Source organism: Saccopteryx leptura, chromosome 3 (assembly GCF_036850995.1).
Source record: "Saccopteryx leptura isolate mSacLep1 chromosome 3, mSacLep1_pri_phased_curated, whole genome shotgun sequence".
Classification (NCBI taxonomy): Eukaryota; Metazoa; Chordata; class Mammalia; order Chiroptera; family Emballonuridae; genus Saccopteryx; species Saccopteryx leptura.
Genome location: NC_089505.1, coordinates 260170149 through 260183464, shown reverse-complemented (window position 1 = coordinate 260183464; position 13316 = coordinate 260170149). Strand labels below are relative to the sequence as shown.

Genomic DNA, 13316 nt, shown 5'->3' with positions numbered 1-13316 from the left:
ACTGTATAACAGCATATGGGATTTTACATTATAATGCTATTCTCTGCCAAGAAGTCATATTTTCATTTGAATGCATGGAACAGATTATCACAGGGTTTCCAGCATTAGAAGTAGATGACCCTCACTTTTTTTGTAGTTGTTTTTAAGAGGCAATTCCTGAGGTTAGGAATAAATCAAAATAAGTGTGATGGTGAATAGGGCTGTGTTGCATGCCGGCATTCTGAGCTGTTGGAGACTGGGCATGGCATGGAGCTACAGCAGATAATAAAGTCAATCTTTAACGTGGTGGGTAGAGGGAAAGTTGAGGGTTTGCCAATCTTCCAAACCAGCTGGCGTCAATTCTGGAGGAAGCTGCTCACCCACCCATCTCATCACAGCTGAAGTGCCACAAAAGGCACCACTAGGACATGGGATAGAAATAAAACAATAGGAATAATAATACAAAAAAAAAAAAAAAGAACAGGATCTTTATTTAACATTGGGAGATGTCGTCTTGACAGCTACTCTGCTATTTTTACAGAAAGTGTGTGTGAACATTTATATACTGCAGATAGTATGTTTCTATATATATGGCTTCAAATACACATAGCCCGGGCACATGTTTCAACAGGCTAAGCTCTCGGGAATCACTGAGTCCTAAAGTTCAAGAGTTTCCCCTTCCGCTTACACATTTCACATGCTTCAATATGGCACATCTGGAAATAGGGCTAAATGCCCACTCTCCTGTCTCAACACTTCAAGCTGGAAAAAAAGTAGGGAAAAGTACACCTAACAGATTCTCTTTTCAAGATCAGCCTGTGATACAGCAAATGAAAGGCACTGAAAGGCAGGATTGCTGAAAAGGAACCTTGTGTAGTTGCAAATTAGAAGTCATACTGTTGCATTCACAGTTGATCAAATAAATATTAATCACCAAATGTATTTATGTCACTTCTCACGCAATATCAATATATTTCAAATGTGTTTTTAAAGGGTGGATAAAACACACTGGGAGGGCAAAAACAAAACAAACCTCTTTTATAGAACCTCATATACAAGGGAGCTAGAGGTATATGTAGTAATTTACCAGAACAAAGGAATATATATTTCACTTAGTTTCTGTGTATTTTTTTTATTTATTCTGATTTTGTAAAATCCAAGTAATTTTATAAAGTTTTTAGAATCTGTGTACAGTAAAATCATTTGAAAAGTAGACTTTAATCATATGGAATGTTTCAATGAATTGGTGCATTCACTTAAGTAATTTTTCTAGTCTTTTTTTTTTTTTTACTGAGGGGGGGGGGGAGGCAGAGACAGACTCCCACATGTGCCCTGATTGGGATCCACCAGGCAAGCTCACTAGAGGGTGATGCTCTGCTCATCTGGGGCCCTTGCTCCGTTGCAACTGGATCCATTTTTTAGTGCCTGAGGCAGAGGCCATGAAGCCATCCTTAGCACCTGGGGTCAACTCGCTCCCCTTGTGCCATGGCTACAGAAGAAGAGGAGAAGAGAGAGACAGGAAGAGAAAGAGAGAGAGAGAGAGAAGCGAGAGGGAAAGGATTAGAGAAGCAGATGGTTGCTTCTCCTGTGTGCCCTGACCAGGAATTGAATCCGGGACATCAACACTCCAGGCAAACATTCTACCAGTGAGCCAACTGGCCAGGGCCAATTTTTCTAGTCTTAAGTCTATAAAAAATATAAAGTTTTTTTAATTGTAAGAAAAACCTTATCTTAAAAAAGATTATCCTAAATGATTACAGAGACAGTAATAATGTAAAATAAAGCATAACAGAGCTGCCTTTCTATGCTCCTTGGTTAGTGTAACATTTTCAGTCCTCAACTTCCACATCTCTCTATTTAAGGAGTTTTCCTTTTCTTTATAAAAGGATTTTATGAAAAAAGTAATTAGACTAAAAATTAAAGCACGTTGCAACCTAATCCTTCCTACACTAGCCCCTATTGCTTGTGTATACAGGCCTACCTCAGAGATACTGCAGGTTTGCTTCTAGACCGCCGCAATAAAGCAGGTTATCATCCTTTTGCTGGTGGAAGGTTTTTCCTTCAATGGGTAAAAAACACAACCTCTGTGAACTGCAGTAAAGCAAAGTGCAATTAAACGAGGTATGCCTGTATTGGTTTATTGTTGGAATTCTGCCTCAGCTGTCATGGACTTATTTTTAAAGTTACAAATGACAATAATATCTATAACATCCTCTGAAATTGGGCTAGGAAACAAATTTTTAAAGTGTTTTTCAAGGGGTTAGAGCAATTTCTCATGAATGACTATCAGGTCTTATTTTTACAGTAAAGAAAGCTGATAGGTTTCCATGAACCAAAAAGGGGGTCCTTTTGAAAAGTCTAAATGGAACCAAGGCAGTGGCTAGTTCATACTTGAAGAAAATGCATGCTGACAAACTGGGGAGGCTACACCAATGTATTACAGGGAGAGGAACCTCTGCCTTTTGGGCCAGTAGGAGTATTTTCTTCAATAGCCTACCAATTTTCTCAATTTGGCAGCTCCTGTGTCCTTGGCCTTGCAACTGAAGTGACCTAATTATATGTATAGAAATGTTGAGAAGCAACTAACTGTTCCTTGGGTCTATAAGGTAGCAAACTCAAGCGACTACATATTTTTAAAATGTCAATGAGTATGTATGTGTGTCTGAGTGTTGTATGTCCCAAAAAAGAGTCCCACTGGGTCAAACGACAGTGACACCAAATGCTAATAGAGAAAGTGTTTTTACGTTTTTATCTTGCCATATAGTAATGTTACCTAATTCAGCATTGTTCAGAACAAACCAACAGTGAATAATATCTTGCTACATAATAACTAGTTTTTCCTTTCCTTGTGATGGAGTAAAAGCATTTAAGGGAAAAAAAAAACCACAAGCATCTCAAATAGCCTCTGCTTTGCTTTAAAAATAGACTGTGACGAGAGTAACTCTTCCAATCAATTATGCAGCATGGTTTTAAGTGAGGAAAAATTTCAACATACGTATCACTTCAAAATATATACAGCATATATCTATATGTGTAAACTGCGTAAATTTTGAAGGGCTACGAAGCATATATTTTGCTACAGCAAAATTCTGACTGTTAAATTGATTGCAACAAAAACTATAATTTCTTTTGCTGAAAAACCCTAGCAATATGAATCTTACTGGGATTACTTAAACTCAGTGGTGTGTGTATACATCTATATGTGTGTCGGTATAAACAACAGGATTTCTACAAATTCTCTTCAGTGGGCTCAGAAGCAACTCCTCTAACTAAAATATTCCTCTGAAATTTTCTCCTTAAAGTGACAAAAGCAAAAGAACATACTTCCAATTCCACAGTCTACACATGTGGACTCTGAATCTGTTCTGCATGGGGGTGGGCCAGTCAATGTTGTTCACTCCCTTTATCTGCATGCAGGGTTCCTTAATGGTCTTCATAAGAGCAATGTGATGTAGACTTTTACATATATATATAAATATATATATTTTTTTAATTTTGGCTAAATTCAGGAATGAGTCTGTGGACTAAAAGATCGATCTGTCACAGAGCAATAGATTGTAGTTAGAGACTGCCAACATATCACAAGGAACAGTAGGTAATGACTAATTGTAACAGGAATGATGGAACAGGGGGTGGGATTGTTTAAAAAAAGGTGGCTGACAAGAATAATCTTTCCCAAATGAAATCAAACATTTTTCTTTTGTATTGTTATTTTCAAATCAAACAACAAGCACAGCACCTTCACTTTTTTCAACAGTTCTTAGTCATACTGATCAATCTGACAATTTCTAAGAGATCTGCAAATTTTCTAGCAGAGGCTGCCTTTTCCTGTTTCTTTATTTTTCTTAATATTATTCAATGAGGCACTTTTGAGGTTTCTCAATGAATCATTATTTTAAAACACTCTTTGGAGCTTTATAACCTAAGACTTACAGGAAACCATAACTGTGACTCCCACATTGTAGTAATGAATATGTAACACAATCTTTAAAAAAGGGGGTTGAGGGCTTTATGAAGATTTACAAAGTCCAAGAACTAAAATGCAAGAACAACCATATCCACCTCTTTTATTGATTAGAATGTTGCAGTTTTAGATGACCTGTTTAATCTTACTTCTTCAGATTTTCATGAAATACTTTTTTCTATATTTGTTTATAACTGAAACTTAACCTTCTAAAACTTTAATCTATAAAATTACTGAGAGCTTGAGGTGCTAAAAGGAATTAAACTCTGCACTAAGGTATAAATGCTTTGAGGATGCTCTGTAAATCGTGCTTCACTGCAATGAAGATCAAGATTCTCTTTGTAGTTGGAAACACAAGACTTTTGTGGCTCTCTCTAACTGTAGACATTACAGAGCACACTGGGTCAAGTGTTATATCGTATTTTTAAAGGTCATTTATTTTTTAAACTTAAATATTTAATTTCAACCAAAATAGTGTGGCAGGATGGTGCATATACTTATTCCAAATGTAAAAATAATGATTTCTTTAACTTGATGATATAGGCTAGTTACTCCAATCTTTAGGTGATACAATCAATTTGTCTTGCCAATATTTTAATTCCTAAATTCTCTACTTTCTACAAACATGTTAAACATCAGACTCCATGTCTGTTTAATATTTAGATCAAATATTCTTTATCTCATTATTCACAAAAGAAATAACTGAAGAAAGTTAAGGACTGCCCCCTTTTTCAAACAGACATGGATAGATGCCTCCAAAACTACTAGTTTCTCAAAAACTCAACTATAAGAAGAGCAGTTATAGAATGTCAAGTTCAAAAATTAGCCAATAACATGCAATCATGGAAAAGAAAAAGTTTGCAGAGATCAGGATCAAATCAAAAGTAGATAGGAGAATGATAAAAAATAATGGTGAACAAGGATCTAAGGATTGTTGAAGCAATATGTATGATGAAAGAGAAGACACTAAGGGCAAATGAAATAGCATAAGACAACAGGAACTTTGTGAGAGGAACCAGGAAAAAATACTAAGAAGGAAAATGTAAAACCTTGATAAAGATAAGTCAACCCATATCAGAAACCCATAAAACACTTACAGAAAATCAGAATTACACTAGACTAAATGTTAAATAAAATTTCTTTCTATTTTGCCTCTGTTTTGTTCTGATTCTTCAACACTAATAAATAGCCTAGCCTAAATTCTAATTAATAGGGGTCATAGGCTTGGAATTTCCCATCTGTTCCAGAGGATCTTGTACATATAATTGGTATGCATCAAAAAAATTCTTTTGTTTCCAGTGTCTGAATATTTTGGACAGATATCATGCATCAACCTCTTGATAATTGAAAGTCTGCTAAAGCTATTTATATTTATTATAAAACTATTTGAACCTCCCAAGGGGTAAACTGCAGACGACTTTAGTTCCAGATTTCAACTCAAGTGCATCAATCTGCCATTATCACCTATATTCTTTACATCCAAACACAGTTCAAGTGCTAAACCACTCTGGCCAGCTTTCACATCTCAGGTGCTATAAAAAAGCAAACATCAGTGTTATAGACTATACCCAGTTTACTAGGTGTACCAGAAACACCTCCAAGTAACTTTCAAGGACTGATAAATCACTTGAGGTAGATCTCTCAATCATTCTACTATTCTTTATTCATTTATTCAATAAATATTTATCAAACATCTACCCACCTTGTTCCATGTACTATACAGCTCTACATTCCTCATGTCTTAACATTGTAATATCACACATATAATGGTGAAAATAACCTAGTTCACAACAATAACAACTATAAAACTTAAATTACCACCGTTTCCCTCGTGTTCTAATTACACCTGAGCTTTCATGTGGGTCATGTTCATAACTATTGGATATATTAGAGTAATTTTGGGTGGATTCTTTTGCTCATATAAAACTACTTGATGAACTGTCATGTTATAACATGTAAGCTTACATGAAGTTTTGTTGTCTTAAGTTAACAATAGTTCGTTAAGTTCACCATAAGGTGGGTGAAATAACCTCTCAACTCCACCACAAAAAAAAAAAAAAGCCCAGCATGAAAATATTGGAATATTAGGGAAACAGTGAGGCCTCGAAACAGGCAAAGGGAGAAGTAGGGAATGAGGAGATGGCACCCACTTCTTCATGAAGGTGTCAATGGCTATCTTCACTTCTGCTCTAGGATGCATTAACCAAAATGCTTCAGATGTGAGTGAACTGGCTTTCCTTTGTCTTGACCAAGTTGCAAAGTGCAATTTTTCCATAATTTCATTCTGTAATTTGATGTCTAATCTGTTCAATTATGATTTTATAGATTTCAACCAAAATGGTGAATCTGGACTTTTGTTTTCTTTCTCCAGACAACTCTTATTGCAACTGCAGGCCCCAGGTATGCCCCTCTGTCCATTTTCTCTATGTTCATTATTTTTGTGAGGCATTTTAATCAGAAGTACATATTCCATTTTATATAGATTCAACTTCACTATACAAATATGTATCACATATTCCCTGTATTAAAATCACCATACATATACCCACAAAAATTTTTTCCTCAGAAAATTAACTTAAAGCAACTCCAAGAGTTTAATCACTGTTGTTATGTCATGTGTTAAAATAAATAGGTAATTACTATACTTCTTATCCATGATAAGTCAAGTATAAGCAAAGTTTGTGTCAGTTTTTGGTCAATAAACTCCAAAATAATAAAAACTTAGAAAAAACCTGACTATATTATTTGATATAAAATAAAAATTAGCATTTTAGCTGTTTCTTTTTTCCTACAGTAAGCTTGTTTATAGATGCTAGTGGTTGATTAAATAATTGTAAAACAAAAAATGACCATTGCTTTGGAAGGCCCATGTAAAAACAAAACAAACAAAACCTTAGACTTAATCACTGGAGGCCAAAATTTGAACTTTCCTTGAGCCACGTGGATTTAGGCACGATCATCAAGCATTTTCTCAGAAATATCACTCAACCAACAGCCACTTGTTTCCCTTCACCATCTCAACATTCTAGCCGATGACTTCAAACCGCGGGGAAAAGTGGGTGATGGCCTCTGCGTTGCTATGCGAGCAATTCTCTCACAATATTTGTAGGTGCCCCCTCGCTTTTCCAGAGGGGACAGTGGCTCTCAGCCACATTCTGTATGCATGCAGTTCCTTCCAGTTTGCCCTGCGCCATAGCTGACTTCTCTACTCTCAGGAGCTGTCCTTAGCCACTGCGACCTCGGTTCCTGCAGGTGACAGTATGGCTTTCTGCTGATTTATTAAAAATTTCCCATTTTATGGCTCCTGTGTACTCTCTGGAGTGTGATCATGTGACCAGTATAATGACAATCTGTCTCCCTGCTAACATTTCTCTACTTTGGTTATTTGTTTGATAAAGTGAGGCACTTCCCTTTTGTTGCCCTTCATCAGAGCTTAATGTCTTTACTTTGGGATCAATATACTTTATGAATAATTTTATTTCCTTCTATTTTTATGGTCTTTTCTCCTCATTATCATACTGAGTTTATTAGCTGGTGCTGTCAGTATCTTTACCCTGTCATATGTTCCTAAGGTACAGTAAATATCACTTGCATTGTAATTAATATGCACACCCTCTGCAGTAATTAAAGTACAGACCCCTTCAACCAGCTGAGCTTCCTACACTAATTCCACCTTATCTTCATAATGAACTTACTGTAATCTAAAACTACTACTGAATATTGTTCAGTAAGGCTAGCAGGATGAAATCTAACTAGATGCAATAATATTTGTGAACATGTTAATATAAAAATGAATTTAATTAGTTTAAATCTAATTAAATTTCCCCTACAATTAAAAGCCTCCCTTCCATTTTTTAAAAACTAAGAAATGCCCCATTATTACCCTTTCAGGTATTCCTACATAGACATAGACTGGACATTTTTCCCATAAGATACACACAACAAAACCTATAGGAACCAGAAATTGGATAGTTACACAGTAGAGAAATAGTTGAGTCCCTTAGAGGAACTATGACCAGAAATAGAGGGCTTGCAAAGAGTTTGGACAATTCAGAAATCTGACCCTTCTCAAACAGAAAAACTCAAGCAAAATAGTTTATCAAACCAATCTGTGAATCATAAAAACATGTTTTAAAAATATTTAATACCATATATACACTGCAAGTTGCATTAAGGCACAGTCCATGTCCAAGGATCTTATAGTTTAATAAAATACATATTTTAATTCAGCAAATATTTATTAGGCATCTTCTTAAAATAAGACAGGCCATGGATGTCAGAGAATTTCTAAGCAGGATGAAAAGGAAAACTCTAGCACTCAAGGGTGAGAATTTGCAGCAGGACATTACCTGGTCCTACACATATTCTATTCTGCTGGAGAGGTGTGTCTGCGTAAATTAGGGAAAAAATATAAATAAATCAAGGTACATAATTGGCACAAAGGAGAAACATGTGAGGAATTGCATGAACATTTATTATTACACTTATATAGTCAGGACACATTCCAACAAGGAAAGTGAGTGCTTAACATGCAGACCCACAATAAGCAGAGAGCTGGCAAAGCAGCCCGAACACTGGGTGAAGGATCAGGCATGACCACAAGAGTGCCAGTAAATGGAATTATTCCAAGGTTGAAAGAACTTGCCAGTAAGGTAGATCCCTGTTTTTTAATTATTCACAGTAATGACTTGGATCTTGGAATGAAGGAAATCATTTCCAAGACTGTGAATTGAACTAAATCAGCAGGCAGCACATTGAGGACTGGTATAACATATACATACATGAACATATATCATCTTGAGAAATTAAAAGTGGTTTAGTGGTCAAAACATCTGTCAATTAGAACAAAACATTTACTCCCATAGTTGTTTTCTTGTTGTTATTGTTTTTAAACTACTCTTGATAATGGGAGATTTGTAAGATGTATTGCCTAATGGATTACTTAGGAAGAAGTAACCAAGTGATTTCATCCTTGCAGTAGTAGAATCCAAACTCCACCATTACCTGGCACCTATTCTGGTGATCTCAGAGAAATGATGAATTGGCTTCCCCAAAAAATCAACATCTCTTCTCTTACTAGACTTGATATGAATTTACTTGGAGAAGAATTGAGAAGCAATCAGAGCATTATCCATGCAATAGTTTCTTTAAAATTATCAGTGGTCTTGCTTTTAGATATGAATGTCCTTCAGCAGCAATATTGCCTATCCATACCCCAATTTCCACTGCTATTGCCAGACATTAATTCTTTTACTGCCCTGTCTTCTATTCATCCTGAGCCTCTAGTTTGAAATTGCAGTTCTCTTCCTTAATGAATGAAACATGTATAAGTTTTGGAACCTAGAATAATCTGATGACACTCCCTAATTAATAAAATAAAGAAAAATTAAATTATATGTAAGTTAACTCAGTCAGAAAACAATGAGTCCTAAGTAGTAACCTGATAATTTAGCAAGTTATCTGAAAAAGCAAACTTTTAAAAACTCATTGTAACATAAAGCTTCAGTGATGAATGCAAATAATTTGTTGAGATGTATGCTAAAGCTTTGCATTACAAATCAAAGGAACTAAAACAGGCATTGTCTAGAAGAGTGGTTACTGAATTTAAGAAAGACTTAATTGTACTTCAAAAGGGTAGCATGGAGAAAATAGAATTATATTGATACCAAAAATAAGTTACAAAAAAAAACCTGGGCTGTTTTGCTGCTAAAAAAATAGTTAAAACAGATGATGTCTCTACCTGAGAGTGAATATATTTCTTAATATTGATCTTGACCATCAAAAGGGCATCTTTGCAAAAGAAAATTTGATAAGAATGAGTAGAGATCCTACAAGATATATTTTTAAAACTTCTGTTTGATAAAGTATTCATTAGGCTATTATCCCCAAAATTACTGAATCCAGAATGTCAGCCCACCCTCAGTGAAAGCAAGACATGTGCGTACAGTGGGTGTATGTGTATTTATGTTTGTGTGTTCATGCACTTGTAAAGATGAGGAAGCAAAACTTCTAGTTCAGAAAATATGAAATTTCCTTCAGTATATATTTTTCAATACATTCACTTAAAATAAAATCACTTGTCCCCATTTATATGTACTCATCTTTCAGTTCATTGTAGGACCTGAACCTAACACTGAGAATAGTCTCAAAGGGCTGGAAAAGTTCTAAAAATTAGCATCAGTATTACTCATGAATCTGTATAATTTTTTTGTGTGTGTATTTTTCTGAAGTGAGAAGTGCGGAGCCAGAGAGACAGACTCCTGCATACCCCCAACTGGGATCTACCCGGCATGCCCACCAGGGTACGATGCTCTGTCCATCTGGGGCATTGCTCCGTTGCAACCAGAGCCATTCTAGTGCCTGAGGCGGAGGCCATGGAGCCATTCTCAGTGCCCGGGCCAACTTTGCTCCAGCCTTGACTGTAGGAGGAGAAGAGAGAGACAGAGAGAAAGTAAAGGGGGAAGGGTGGAAAAGCAAATGGGCGCTTCTCCTGTGTGCCCTGGCCAGAAATCAAACCTGGGACTTCCACACACGGGGCCAATGATTTACTGCTGAGCTAGCCGGCCAGGGCTGAATCTGTATGATTTTTTTTTAATTGTTCATATTAAGGAAAGACATGGCTTTGGAGCAAATATTGTGTGACTCATTATTTATTTTGCTTACTCAGCATACTGTGGGAACAGTGCTAATGTTTATGGATTACTGCATTAATAAATCATAATGTGCATTTTTAATTCAGTGCTAGTTTTCTGAAAAACAGGTGTACTCTTACTTGCTCAATAGTGAGGTTAGTGGCAAAATCTAGGAACCAAGTAAAAGAAGGCTGTCAACTCTAGACAGGATTTTTGTACATGTGCTGTTTATATGGGGTGGGTGTGCAAAGTATGCTGGTCATTTCAAACCTCCATTTAGTGATGTAATCTTGAGTCAATAACAGCTTTTCAGCAAGTTCTGTTCATAAGGGAAATGTCATTAAGAAAGGTTTCCTTGTGAGTCTCACGGTATCATCTCTAGCCTGTCTGGTCAGTTTATTTACTGGACCACAGATCCTTTAATTGATCCCAATTGAAACAAAGAATAAAATATGACATCTAAATGATAAATAAAATGGGAAATAGAACATTCTAGTATGTTTCCATGAAAGACATCCTTGAGGAAAACCCATGATGAGGAAGAGAAAGTTTAAAAACTGGGAAAGCTAAGCTGTTCTCATTCTATGTATGTATATACATATATATGTGTGTGTATATATATATATATACATATATTATATATATTCACATTTAAAATATATATTCTCATGATATATTCTTTACTAATTTAATATTACCAACTTTTGTATAAAATGCAAGCAGCAACACTTAAAACTCTCTTCTTTCCAGACATGCTGAGGTAAGTTTGAAATGTATATAAAACCTTTTATGGTACTAAATGTTAGAAATGTCCTAATATTCTTCAGCGGTTATCCATTTCCTTCTATTGTAAAAGCCCTAATTGTATTGCCAGATGTAAAAGCAAAACCAAAAACTCCAGTTTGCCTCCCTTTATTTTTTCCAAGTTACCAAATCAAATCCTAAAATTAAATTTCAATGATTTGCAAAATTCTCCTCTCAAATTAAGGTAGGGATATTGAAGGCGAGTTTCAAACATTAATTTAACAAGCAAATTACTAAGAAATTATAATATTGATATAATAATATTGTTGGTAAGAACTAAGAAATGTTTCGCAGTACAGATAGATAGCATCTACAATGCTATAATTCTTCCAAATTTCTTTATACTTCGCATCTGTTTCAAATGAATACGCCCAACCACTCACTGAGTGCCCAGCATGTTTGGATGTGACTGCTTAGTCATGTGTTGAAAAATAGTGCATGATCTGTGGTGGCACAGTGGATGAAGCATCAACCTGGAACACTGATGTCCCCCATTCGAAATCCCAGGCTTGCCCAGTCAAGGCACGTATGGGAGTTGATGCTGCCTGTTCCCCCCACCCTTCTCCCTCTCTCCTCTCTCAAATAAATTATAAAAAGTTTTTTTTAATAGTTTGGTTATGGAATAGAAAAATTATTCTCCTGTATGTGTTCAACATTAAGATAGAGGGCCCGTCCGCTATTACCTGCTCTGCCTGCATCACCAATGCCCCAGCCAGGATGTGGGCTCGCATCATGACCTCTGGCGAGCAGCGGAGACTTCAGCCAGCCTCTAACCCCTCTAGCTGGCTCTGCATTAGGCCAGAACTTAGCTCCGGAGCCATCGCAGCGAGGGCTGCTGCTGACCCACCAAGAGGACAGTGCTGTTTGATTCTGCAATGCTGCTGGTGTGGTGCTGTGGCTGCTCTTCAAACTCGTCACAGCTGGCCTCTTTCAGCTTCACTACAACCAGGCCAACAGCCTGGCCCAGGCTGCTGAGGATGACTGGCCATCCTCATGCAAGGTGGGTCACTTTTACAGGGATGGTCCCTAGCTTGGCGTGCAGAAGGTGGTGCTCGGTGAGCACACAGCACTGTGGGCTGGCAGTGGCTGGCACTGCGGGCAAGGTGCTGGTACCCCAGCTAAGCGACATGCCTTAGGCGTCAGTGTGGACATCCTCCAGGACAGCGAGGGCATCTCATGAAGGGCCCTCGGCAGCTGAGCTCCTGCACAGGCCTGCTTCAGTGTCTGCCGCCAGCTGCTGTGACTGCCATCACGCTCCACGCTGAGCAGAGCCTCCTGGCCTTTGGCAGGCACGGCTTTGGCCTCTTAGACTATCAGTGCAGGAGCCCTGTGCTGGCCAAGTACACCCTTTCCCCCAGCAACTCCCTGCCTATAAGGGGGCGCTGTCCTGGATAAAATCACCCAAAGTCTCCACACCAGTCTTTCTTGCGTATCCGCAAAAGGCAACTTTTGGGCTTGAAGCGGGCTAATAATGCCAACAGCAGGTCGCAGGTGATGGAGCAGGCCTGCCCAGGACATGGGGACAGTGCGGCACAGCGCATCATCGACCCGCTCAGCCGACAACTCCCTCTCAGGCATTGTGCGCTGCCTTTGCTTCGCTCTTTCCAGAAGTGGCCCACCTTAGACCCAGCCTTCGGTGCCAACTTGGGCACCATCATTCTCCAACGCTCAGGAGAAGAGGAAGCAGGAAGCAGCCAGCGTGCTCAGATCACTAAGCAGGGCTGGGCAAGGAAGTACAGCCGACGCACCACGTGCTCATAGACCTCCTCATGGGATTGCACGTGTTGGACCACCTACTGCCCGAGCCCTATGAAGTCTTGCGGGACTCAGCATAGGCACCTGACTACCTGGCTGCGCACATTGCGTCTAAGTAGCAGTGGAAGAGGTTCATGCTTCCCAGGTGACCTACAAGACCAAGTACAAGCTTACGGCCCACC

The 13316-nt window shown here is 37.9% G+C and overlaps 1 pseudogene; it reads left to right on the top strand.

The window, feature by feature from the left end:
* Positions 1 to 8472: 8472 nt before the first annotated feature.
* Positions 8473 to 13003, top strand: LOC136398498 (lethal(2) giant larvae protein homolog 1 pseudogene; annotated as a pseudogene).
* The last annotated feature ends 313 nt before the right edge of the window (positions 13004 to 13316 follow it).